The sequence below is a fragment of the Rhinolophus sinicus genome, linkage group LG10 (assembly GCF_036562045.2).
Source record: "Rhinolophus sinicus isolate RSC01 linkage group LG10, ASM3656204v1, whole genome shotgun sequence".
Taxonomy (NCBI): domain Eukaryota; kingdom Metazoa; phylum Chordata; class Mammalia; order Chiroptera; family Rhinolophidae; genus Rhinolophus; species Rhinolophus sinicus.
In genome coordinates this window covers 81639182-81650680 of record NC_133759.1, presented here as the reverse complement: position 1 = coordinate 81650680, position 11499 = coordinate 81639182, and the positions used below count along the sequence as shown (strand labels likewise).

General features: G+C 51.3%; 1 long non-coding RNA gene across 1 annotated transcript in view; it reads right to left on the bottom strand.

Moving 5' to 3' along the window:
- Positions 1-758: 758 nt before the first annotated feature.
- LOC109451789 (transcriptional activator protein Pur-alpha) overlaps positions 759-11499 on the bottom strand; it is a 37465-nt gene continuing 26724 nt past the window's right edge. Inside the window, exons 2-3 of the long non-coding RNA XR_002138027.2 lie at positions 6532-6698; positions 759-2145 (exon numbers count right to left, since the gene is read on the bottom strand). This is a non-coding gene — a long non-coding RNA (transcriptional activator protein Pur-alpha). The remainder of the gene's footprint in view (positions 2146-6531; positions 6699-11499) is intronic.

The following is an 11499-nucleotide window of genomic DNA, read 5'->3' as shown; positions in this document are numbered from 1 at the left end:
GCAGCAGGCCTCCCACAAGTGCCACTTGTTAGAAATGAGGGTCTTGTGGTCACGTGGGGCTCTGGACTTTAGGCTACTTGTTGCCTTTACAGAGCCAGAAAAACTCAGAGACACAGGGAACTAAAGGACAGAGGGTGCAGGGTGGGGAGTGGACGTCCTGCACTGTGGGAAGAGTGGAAGGGCGTTAGCAGCACTGCGTCCTGGGAGGTGAGGCTCCCTCAGGGCTGCAGAGTCGCCCAGGCTCTCTGACTGTGGGATCAATTTCTGGGCACCTTCTATGTCCGGATGAACTGAGGAGGAGATAGACTCTCCTGGACCAAGGTCTTGAAGTTTGAAGTCTGGAGTTTGCAGCCCAACCACACATCTCAGAGCTTGAAAGAGACTTAGGTCATATACTGATGGCCCCTCTCCGCTGACAAACCGGTCTTGTCTTGTTGACTCCTGGGGGGCAGAGGAGCACACTCATTCAGGGCCCCCTCCCCCCAGGGGTTTGTCGGAGCATCTATCTGAGCAGCAGGAATCAGAATAAAGACTGACACAGATGTCAGCGCTGGCACTCCCGCTGTGGAAACCTGGGCTAAATGTTAGGGTCTGAAACCAGAACTTATGTGCAGCTTGAGACATAATTTAACTTTTAGCTCTTGAAAGTTGCAAAAACCCCCAAACCTAATCCAATCCAAACCAAAACAAAATGTGGGTGTTTGACTAGCAGGCAAATAGAGAGGTACTATTTCAAAGACCCTCTTTGAAACGAAACATAAACTTGACTTCATTTTATTCAATAGTAGAAATATTTACCTAGAATGGATTTTGGCTCGTGTGTGGGCACAAAGAGGATTAAAAAAAAAAGAGAGAGAGAGAAAGAAAAGAAAGCCCAGCCCCACACAAAAAGGTTTATTACCAACTCTAGCAGGCCTGACATGTTTTGATAAGGGCTGACTTGGGTTCCAAAGGACGTACTATTTTTCTATGGAAATAGCTTCTTATCAAGTCGAAAGATTCTTCCCCCCCCCCAACTTCCCCGCAGTGCTAAGCGGGGGTGGGGAGGCGTTGGGGGAGTGGGGTTAGGGGACAGGTCTCCGTCCTGAGCCGTCGGGTTCTCAGGCTGCAGCCCCCGAGACTTACCGACCTATGGTCCTCACCATGAAATGACCCAAAGAGGAGCCGACGTGCGCCAACTGTAAAGCCATTTTTTTTCCCGTTTCGTTTTCTTAAAGCCAAATGTGGCCCCTTCATTAGGGGACCGCAACTCGGGTGGCGTGGACTGTGGAGGCCGGCTCGATCCGAGCAGGTAGAGGCGCTCCAACAGGTGCAAGCGCGGAGCGTGCGCATCCGGCGGGCCTTGCGCGGGGACTCTCCGCGGGCACCGCAGCCCCAGGGTGCGGAAACGCCATGCGCACCGCCCGCGGACGCTTCGAGGAGTGGGGAGAACGCGAGGAGCCGAGTTGCATCCTCCCTCGCTCCCTCCTTAAATTCCGGCGTCCTCCATTTGCTGCGCCCGGGGTGCGGCCTACTCAATCACCGCCCCAAAATCCGGGCAGCCGCGAGAGCAGAGCTGGGGCTGTCAAGCCGGCAGCGGAGCAGCGGGAAGGGAGAGCAGAGAGCCGGCCGGCGGTGCCCTGTGCGCGCTGAGCGGCCGCGCTGACCGCCGGGCCACCTGTGCTGGCGTGCGGCGGCTGCGCCCTGGCCCAGGCCTGGGTCACCCAGCGCCACCGAGCCGACGTGAGGGCGGGGCTGGAAGTAGCGGCCCGGCAGTTCTGGCGGGCGCGTCTTCCCTGGCCGAGCCTCTTTGGAACGCAGCGCCAGCACGCCGGGCGTCCCAAGAGCCGGCGGGCACCCTATTCGCCCCCTGGCGGCGCCGGGGACAGGCCAGGTGCCGCCGCCGCCACCGCCGCAGAATGAGCTGTCCACAGTAGCACTGGGCGCCGCCCGAGGTCACGCAAGAATCTGTCCCGGGGCTGCGAACCCGGAGGCAGGTGGCTCTTGGGAGGAAGGGAAGGACGATGGGACTAGGCAACTGTAAGGTTTAGGGGTTTCCCCTGGATCCATGTTCTCCAAATCCCGCGCGGGCTTCTCCACCAGCGTGATGACTGACACCCAGGGACCTCATCCCGGCCTGGTCCTCCTTCCTCTCACCCAGTCTCCCTGGAAATAAAAGATTCCTTCTCATTCTCTCCCATTCTGGGAAATGTCCCCATATTTCCCCTCCTTCTGCAGTGATCCGACAACGGTAGCCTTGGCCAGGCCCAGCCACACCCAGTCATGCCACTCCCGGGACCATGTGGCAAGGCAGGCAGAGAACTCTGAAGCAGTGCTAGGAGGTCATGAGGAGAGGATCAGCATCCAGCACGTCCCGAGTGTCCACTGGCAGCCTAGCACTGCCCTAGGTTTTGTGGGAGGTAAAAGTCCTTGCCCTCTGGGTGCTTCCATTCTCAGAAGATAAACACACTCAGACTATTGGCACAGTAAGTGGCCTGGCAGCAGGAGCCTAGGATGGTGGATATGGGCTGGAGTGTGAACACTTGGAGCCATTAGAACTTGCCAAGGGGACAGGATTTGGGGGGGGGGGTGCAGGGAAGGGAAGGAGGGGGAAGAGAGAGAAAGAAAATATTCCTGGTCCTATCTAGAGAGGAGTGGAGGATGGTGTAGGACAGGCAGGGAGGCCACCCTCAGAGGACCTGTAAAGGTGGGTTCTGCAGTGGAAGAGACAGAGGAAGAAGGAAGAACTGGAGGCTGGAAGTCCCTCTGGGAAGCAGCAAAGTCTGCTCTGAGGTGCTGGCTGAGGTAGGCTGCCACTGCACAGTTCTAAGAGGCATGTGTGCAGGTGGGAAACCCTGGCTTTTTCAAGAGATTGGGTCATACACTACCCAAAAATTAAAATAAAGCTTGGGTTAGATTCAGAGGTTTTTGTCAGGAAGGAGGTAGCTCAGGTTATGGAAGAGAGGGAGCAGTTGTGGGCTAGGCTCAAAGGCGGCAGATTAAAAAGAGTGTTCCTGGAGTTGGGCGGGGGGGGGGGGGGGGGGGGGGGGGGGGTGGTGCGGTGGTGGTGGTGTAATTCTGGGACCAGAAGGACCAGGCTGCCTCTAGGGAAGGAGATAGCCAAAGGGCGGAACCTGTCTGAAGGGCCAGCAGGGGGCGCAGGGGCCTTAGAACCTCAGGCCCACCAGGGCTGGCTGTAGTTGACAGTTTGTGTCAGTTTCTTCCCCATTTCCCATTCCATTTTCCTTACTCAAGTCGTCTCAGGTAATTGGAAGACCCTTTCCCAGCCTCTGGCTTTGTACAAAAGACGTGGCAAACCCAGAATGAAACTTCTAGGCTTCTATGACCTCCTGCACAAATCTATCCAGGTCTTAGGACTGCTGGTATCTTGCCTCCATCTTTGACTTACAAAAGCCATCTTCTGATAGCTGGAGACACACAGACCATTGGGTCCTGTCTCAGTAGCATGCCTTCCCACTTTGCCTTGCCTTCCAGAAAGGCCTGCCATGCCTGGAGCTGGGCTGCTTCATGGTAACCTCCCAACATGACTCTGGGCAGGCTCTGATGGGGCCACGAGGTCAAGCCTGGTAGACAGAGACTGAAGAACTCAGACTCCCAGGCATTGGCTATGCTGGCACTTCCACCAGGAGTACTGAGGCTGCCCAGATGATGAGCTGGGAAAGCCAGGGGCCAGCTGTCCATAGCCAGCAACTGCAATGAGGGCTTTGGGCGATGGGAGCCCCCTGCAGCCCAGCAGTCAGCACAGGCTGTGAGATGCTTGTCAGGTGTGGCAGCTGCAGAGGAAGCAGAGGGAGAGGGAAAGCACTGTCACCAAATCCTGCCACAGTAATGGCTTCATCAGGGCACGCCACAGGAGAGGGCCCAAGGAAGCACCGTCTGGAAGAAGGGCCAGGGTCAAAAGTCTTCTGGGGTAAGAACGGGGTGGGGTCGTGGTGTGTGTAGGGACAGAGGTGAGAGAAGTGGGGGAAGGGTCCTGGCCTAGCAGAGACCACATAGGCCAGTGCCCCTTTGCCCAGGCCAGGTTTCCTTTGCAATAAAGTCACCGCTGAAGGGCAGCCTCCATTTACTTGTGCTCCGCTTGAATTCCTCCAGGGTTAGCCACGCCCATTTTCTTCCTCTTCTACAAGGGGCCTGGTGGAAATGCAGAGAAGCAGGCCTCGTTTCTTCATGGATGCTGCTTACGTGAGTGTGCCTGAGGGTCTATGTTCTCCACAGCATCTGCTACCATGACCCTTCTCTCCCTTGGAACATGTCCCAGAGGGAAACATGGTCCCCTAGCCACCTTTCCCTGTCGCTCCTTTTTAAAATTTACAAACACAGCCATCAATTTCTAAGTCCCTACTATGTGCCAGACACTGTACGCATGTTAGGTGCGTGGCCTCATTTGTGCCTCGCAGCAGCGTGGAGGCCCATCAGCCCCACTCTGGTTTCGGCTCCCAGTCTCAGCTCGGCACAAGGGTTGAAGTCTGTTCCCGAAGCTGATCCAGAGGACACAGTCCAGTCTTCGCGTCACTCACTGTGTAGTGGCTCAGTAAACATTAATTAGCTCTGAGGACAAGGTGCAGTTTGATTCACCTCAGGCTAATGAAACAACCCTGCCATGGAAATCAGCACATGGGCAGGGACATGTTAGGCTGTGCTACAGACACTGCGCTGAGGGACAGGAGGGCCGTTGTCCTTCAGGTAGAAATCTGCCAGGGCCTGCTTGAACTCCGTGTTCTTGGAAGCTAGGGCCAGAGTGGTGGGGATGAGGCATAGCCCTCCTCTCGGAGAAAGCCTAACCCCTGAAATCCAGGAGAACTGGGAGGAGGGAGGCAGAGTTCACACGCCTCCTGGGTCCGGCATGCCCGTGGGACATGAGCGCTCTCTAAGGAACCAAGACAGAACAGTCCGGCCTTTCCCCCACCCCTCCCACTTAGTCCTGAGGCGTCATGTCCCAATGATTCTGGGTCCGCTGTGGGAGACCTGCAGCCCAGGAAAGACATGGTGAAAGCCCCTTCCACCTGGCAATTTTGGACTGTTGGGGCTGGCAGGTACCTCGCTGGGCTCTGCTTCCTACCTGAGAAAGTGCGCCATGGCAATGTCTCAAGGCTCTGGAGGCCGAGCTCTCTCTGTGACCAACTGAGGGACCTGGGGCAGGCCACTTACCCTCACCAGGTCTGCTTCCTTCTCTGTCAGACAGGGCAATAGCAACGTCAGCCTCACAGGGGCTGTGCACAAAGTAAGGTTCAGTATGTGTTAACTATACTGTGATGATGAGGATGACGATTATATCAACCAACTGTACTCCCCAATAATACTGGGCTGTCTTGAAACCAAGTTGGAGTAGCTATTGTGCTTGAACCCTAAGTGGTCACTGTGAAGGTAGCTGTTCTCTGTATGGAAAAAGAACAACATCTCAAAATGTTACGAAGTTAACATGTAAGAATAAAACGAGATGAGGTAAGGGTGAAGCAAGGGCAGAGTGACTGTGTGAGTTACTGAGAAAGGACGTGCCAGTGTGGCATGATGCCTGTGCCCCTTCCCCCCCAAGTCCCTGTCTGCAGCCACCTGGGAGCCCTCGTCCCTCCTTCTCTCCTGGGCTAGTGTTCTGAGCATGGCTCGGAAGGCTAAGGCCAACTCTGGGGGCCTGTGGCTCATAACAGGCAGTTGCCCACTCTGTCCTCTCCTAGGGGAAGTCATAGCTATCACCAAGGTGGGTTACAGGAGCCCTGCAGAGTCCCCTAGAGCTGCCAAGCAGGCACAAGTTAAGCATTTACATTCAACACATCGGACAGATCAAATGTGGTTCTCAAACAGCTTAGACTTGCAAGCTTTGGAGAAGGCCCAGGTTTGGCTCCTTTTTAACTCCCAAACAAATTCTTGTGGGATGTTGCAATTACTTGTGACAATCCCTCTCCCTGTCTGGGACTTTGATTTCATATTTAGACATGTAAAACTGGGTGGCTGGCTGAGTCTTGAGCAACTTGTGTGTGGGGGGGAGGTCGGGTGGGGGCTGGCCAGGGAAAATTCTCTGCAGCATATTGTGTTTGGAAGCGAAATCTCGAGGAATCAGACGCTGTATGTAGATCTGTTTGTTTTACCAGAACTTTTCAGCCACTGTGGCAGATTTCCTGTCCCTGAAATTGGTTCACTACTCGTATGCTGGAGTGGCTCATTCTGTCCTTTGAAACACAAATGTCTAGGAATCATTTTCTGTAATAGTCTTATGTTAGAGTGACTTTGCAATCACTGTAACAAATTCCACAGTCCTTATCCTAAAACCTTATCCCCTGGATAAGCACCAGGTGAAGATCTGTCAAGGCCACAGGGGATATTTTCATGGTAACTCATGCTGACGTGGCCCCAGAGGAGCCTGCAAGCAGGAGGAGGTGATGCAGAGAGAACCAAGTGGATACAGAAACAGGAGAGGAACACAGGTGGGCAAAGAGTGTCTGGGTAGCAGGACTCCGTGGCCTTTCTGTGGATGGGGACCTGGGTGTGTACACAAGTGTTTTGAGCAAACTGCCTGTGTTTTTGTTGTTATTGTACCTTAACGCACATTCAGTTATTCCAGGGTGAGGTGGGGCCCTGGGCCTGGGGCAGGCTCCTGTTTTCCTCCTTTCTGGCTACCACTGCTGGTCAGAGAGCCCACACAACTCTACTTCTGGCCCTTTTGACTTTCATACTGGCAACAAAACGGCTGGATACTGCTGTCCCTGAAAGAGATTTGAGCAGAGGGGTTAGGGCCTTCTTGCTTCACCCCTAGGCCTCTGGCAGTCCGCCTGACCTAGTAGCCTGCCTGTTGAGGTTGGTGCACATGACAGAAATCAGGGATCAAAAATCGCTAGGAATTCCTCCACGCTCTGTGGAGTTCGGGCTGGTGAGCAGAGTCATAGGATGGTATCTGTTGGCAAATCTGGGGGTAATAAGCTCTTGCCTGTAGTGTGGGCAGCAGGCATAGAATCACTAACACTGCTCTTCCCTCAAATACCCTGTGAGTTCTCCTCTCCTTCCAAGATATTGTCTTGTCTGGACGAAGCTCAGAAATTACATGGAACAAAGTGAAAAGAGAGAAGGTCAGAATGAGGGGTTGTGTCTCAAGCCAACTAGATTTTCAGGGAAGTCCAAACTAAGAAAACATTAAGTTGTCCTACTCTAGTTTAGAAATATTGGAATTCTTGGGGGAGCAAGATGAGAAGGGAGATTCTGGGAATGGGACGTAAAGGCAGGTAATAAAAGAGATGGAACCATTCCCCTGGAGTTCTTCTGGGTCTTGGAAAGATAAAGCTCGGAATTCCTGAGAAAAAGCAAATGCTCAACTGTTTCATCCAACTCTGAGTGGGAAGAGGGAACGAGTTAAGCTAGAATCACAGGACGTGGCAATGCAAGGATCTGGTGGCTCCAGGCACCAACAAGGGAAGCTGAGCGGCTGCAGGGGTCAGGAGAAGAAAGAATGTCTCTCCCAGGGCTTTTAGGAACATAGTTGAGACATTTTGTTTCTGGATGAGACGACTCAGTGTTGTACAGATACCGACTCTCTTCCAACTTCATTTATATCATCAATAAGATCCCAACCAAAGTCCTAACAGGAGGTGTTCAATGAAACTTGACAAGCTAACTGGAAAGTACATCTGGAAGGAAAAAATAGGTAAGGATAACACAACAATTTCGGGGAAACAAAAATACACTGTATCAAAACATCTTCAAAGGCTACAATTAAAATGGTGTACTACTGGTACAAGGAATATAAAAAGTTTACTGCAACAGAATAGATAATCCAGAAACAGGTATTTATGGGAGTTTTGAATATGAGAAGAGTAATATTTCAAGTCACTGGGGAGAGGATGACCTATAGAGTAAATAATTCTGGGCAGCATGTGACCCTCTGCAAAAAAAACAAAAACTTAGATCCCTAACTCACACCATATATGCAAATAAATTCCAGTTGGATTAAAGAACTAACATAGAAACACAACTGTAAAAGAAATACAAAAAAAAAAAGAAAAAAGAAAGAAAAAGAAATATAAGAAAATGGGGGAGAATATGTGTATTATCTAGGGAAAGGGAAATCTTTAAAAACCATAAAATGCAAAGCCATAAAGGAGAGGACTGATACATTTGATCAAAATAAAAAGCCTCTGTATAGCCCAAGGAACCATTAATAAGGTTAAAAAGGGCCAGTCGGCCTGGACTGAGGGGTGGCTTGTTCTGCCCGGGAGCAGAGTGCAAGACCAGACGCCCTTACAATGTCTTCTCAGACGTCAGAGTTCAGGAGGAAGCAAATAAGCACCAGAGGGTGACCACTCCCCATTGTTCATGATCCCCAGAGTCCTACCATCAAAGATAACGTAAGTCCAGTTATTAAGCGCCAGCTCAAAATGGGTGGATTAAATGCAGGAAGGTACATGAGAGGAGATGGTGAAGCAAGATGGAAGGAGTGAAAACAGTTCTACTGGCTGTGGGTGAGGAAGGGCTGCCTCTCTGTCAGATATCACAGTCTCTAATCCTTCAGGCCATCTTTCACAGAGTGGATGTAGCTCACGCAGCTCCTCCCAAGACCTCATTTCCTCTGCACAGAGAGCCTTTTTGAAGCACATGCAGAGCCAAGCCCCTGTGTGGGCTTTAATCACCTCCATGAAGCCCGTCAGCCTGTGGGGATCAGGGCAGTCCTGGGATAATGGCTCCTGCCCAGACCCCCAGTGGCAGTCAGTGGCTGTGCTTATGTTCTTGGGTGGGCTGGGTGGGCTCGCATAGTCTGATGGCTCCGATCAGAGGCCTATGTCCTGGAGACTCTTGTCTCATGTCTGGAACACACTCCGACTCAAGGCCCCCGAAGCAAAGTGTAACTCTTGTCCTATGGAGCCTTCAGCCAATTCACCCTGTGGGGATGAGGCTCTGCTCTTGGGGGAGCCCAGGGAAGCACTCTGCCCAGCTACTCTCAGCCCATCCTGCCCACCTGTGAGGTGACTGCACCCAGAACTTGTTAGCCTGCTTCAGGTAGAAGGACAGCCATGTCTTAGGAAGTCCCCGTGGCATCGAATGCAGAAGTTCAGGAAGCCTGGTTGAGCCCATGGACTTGGGACTTGAGAGGAGGGGGTACATTTTCTAACTTGAACATGAAAGTGCAATAAGGAATCATGGGCATTGAGAAAAGCAGGAGACAGTACCAGGACTGGCCAGAAATGGAGTGTAGTCTCAATAATGAAATCACATTCCAAGAAGCATCAAATAATCTCACAGGCCCCAACCAAACTGGCTTTCAGAGATATCTGTCAGATTTTGTAGGATGAGTAGTAAGGAGCAAATAAGCACAGTTGGGGATAAGACCCAGGTACCTGACCCCTCATGAAAGCATACACAGGGGTAAGGAGAAGCCCCTGGCCCCTGGGAAATTAAAAAATGGACTATGAAGCTTAGATTTAATGTCTCCAAAAGGAAAGGAAACAACTGTATCAATACACAAACTCTGGCTGAGTACCAACTATGTACCAAGCATTCAAATGAAGACAACATAGAGACCCCTGAACCCCCCACCCACCATTACTGTCACCAATACATACCTAGCAAAGTCACCCAACCCTGCTTCCTACCTCTGATATGACACCAGACCTGCCTGTCCCCCATCTGGCACACAATATGGCAGTTTAGAGTGCCTTGTAATCCTACAGCCAAATTTCAGGGAAAATAGGGGATATTTAGCTAGCTCAAAACCCCCAACTTCCCAACAGATGTGGCAGGTTCCAACCAGCCAATACAGGTCCAACGAGAGAAGGTCTCATTCCTTGAAGCCTAAGCACTTCCAGGCCCTTTTCACTAACAGTCTGCTGACCAGCCAGGTTAAAGGCTGCAGCCTCTTCGAGACGCCCTGGAGGAGGGTTCTATTTCTACTCTCAGATCAGGACCAGTGATTCTGAACCCATCTGGGCTGTGACATTTGAAAGTTGGAAGAAAACTATAAATTTTTTTCTCAGAAAAATGTACACTGCACATACAGGTATAATTTTGTGTAAAACTTCAGGAGCTTTACAGACCGTAACAAGTCCCAGCTTAAGAATTTCTGTGAGGCACATCACTCCTTTTCTTACACAAGACCTATTTCCTGGGGCGGATGAACTGCTCTCTTAGCCGTCCAACAGGTGAATTAATATTCCATGTTGACCTCTAGTCATCCCACACCTTTGGCAGATGGCAGCGTCTGCTGTTGCCTGTAACCTGAAGGAAGCAGAGTCCCCAGACTGAGACCACATTTTCTTTTGCAGAAGAGTACGCTCCTCCATCACCACCAGAAAACCTCACATACCCCAGACCTGGAACAGAAACACTAAGTGACAAACCCAAACCAAACCTGGTCCGGTGTACATGTCGGCCTGTGAAGAGAGAGCCACAGACTGGATCCTCTTTGGGCTGGCAGGAGAAAGGTGTGAGGGTAGGCCACAAGCTGAAATGGGAAGGGGTCAGAATGGGTTTTCCTCCCTTCAGCGAAAGGCAGGTGAGGTAATCATTCTACAGAGGCTTCTACTGTTTTCATGGTTCCTCTACCTGGACGCAGAGGCTGCTGGAGGCAGTGCTCCTGTCAACTACTCAGCTTCCACATTTGTCCTCCCTTTTCCCAACAATAACAAGAAGGATAATGATGAGGATGGCATTTTATTGAACACCATTCTGTGCCAAGAGCTGTGTTATAAGCTCTTGACATACATTATTTCATTTAATCTTCCCAACAATCAAATGAGGGAGGCACTCTTCTCCCATGTACAGATGAGGAAACCGAGACTAGGAGAGGTTAGGTAGAGTTGCTTAAGGCCACAAAGCTAGTGAGTGACAGACCCTGGATTTGCATCTAGGCCTGACTTCAAACTTAATACTTTCCATCACCACCTCCATGCTCCTTCTTATAAAAGCAGGATTCAGACAAAGGCCTTGGATGACCTGGTTTTCAAGTCCACGCTGCCCTCCCCCATCCTCTGCCCTCCATGTAGCAGCCTGGTTCTCATCAGGGACTCACTTCACCGGGAGTTGGTTGGAAACCCTCAAACTCAATCTCCTATCTCTGTACGATTTTGCTATTTGAGTCCTTACTACATAACCCTACATGCCTCCTGGAGACTAAATTTATTTGTAAACTCAGCTGAGCTCAGGTGCATCATTTCCTCCTCAGGTTTAGAATCAAAGATGAAGACAGTTTTTCACTTCTCTGAAGTTGTCGGGGAGGGGATTTACGTGTCACCACTCCCATTTTTAACACTGGGCATTAACCCATGGAGCAGAGAGTAAAGGAGCCAGGATTTGATGAAATGTCACCAATGAAGTTGGTGTTCTCTGGAGGCCATACTTCTCTAGACACCTCCTACCCTGCAGCTTTTGGAAACGGGGTATTATCACCACTTGGATGGCTAGTCTCTTCCCTTCCCTCAACTAGTGGATTCTAGGAAGAGTGAGTGCCTATCTCATCAAAGGAAAAGCCCGGAAGAACACTGCCCATCATATGCTTAGTGGCCAAGCCCCCTCCCCCTCCAT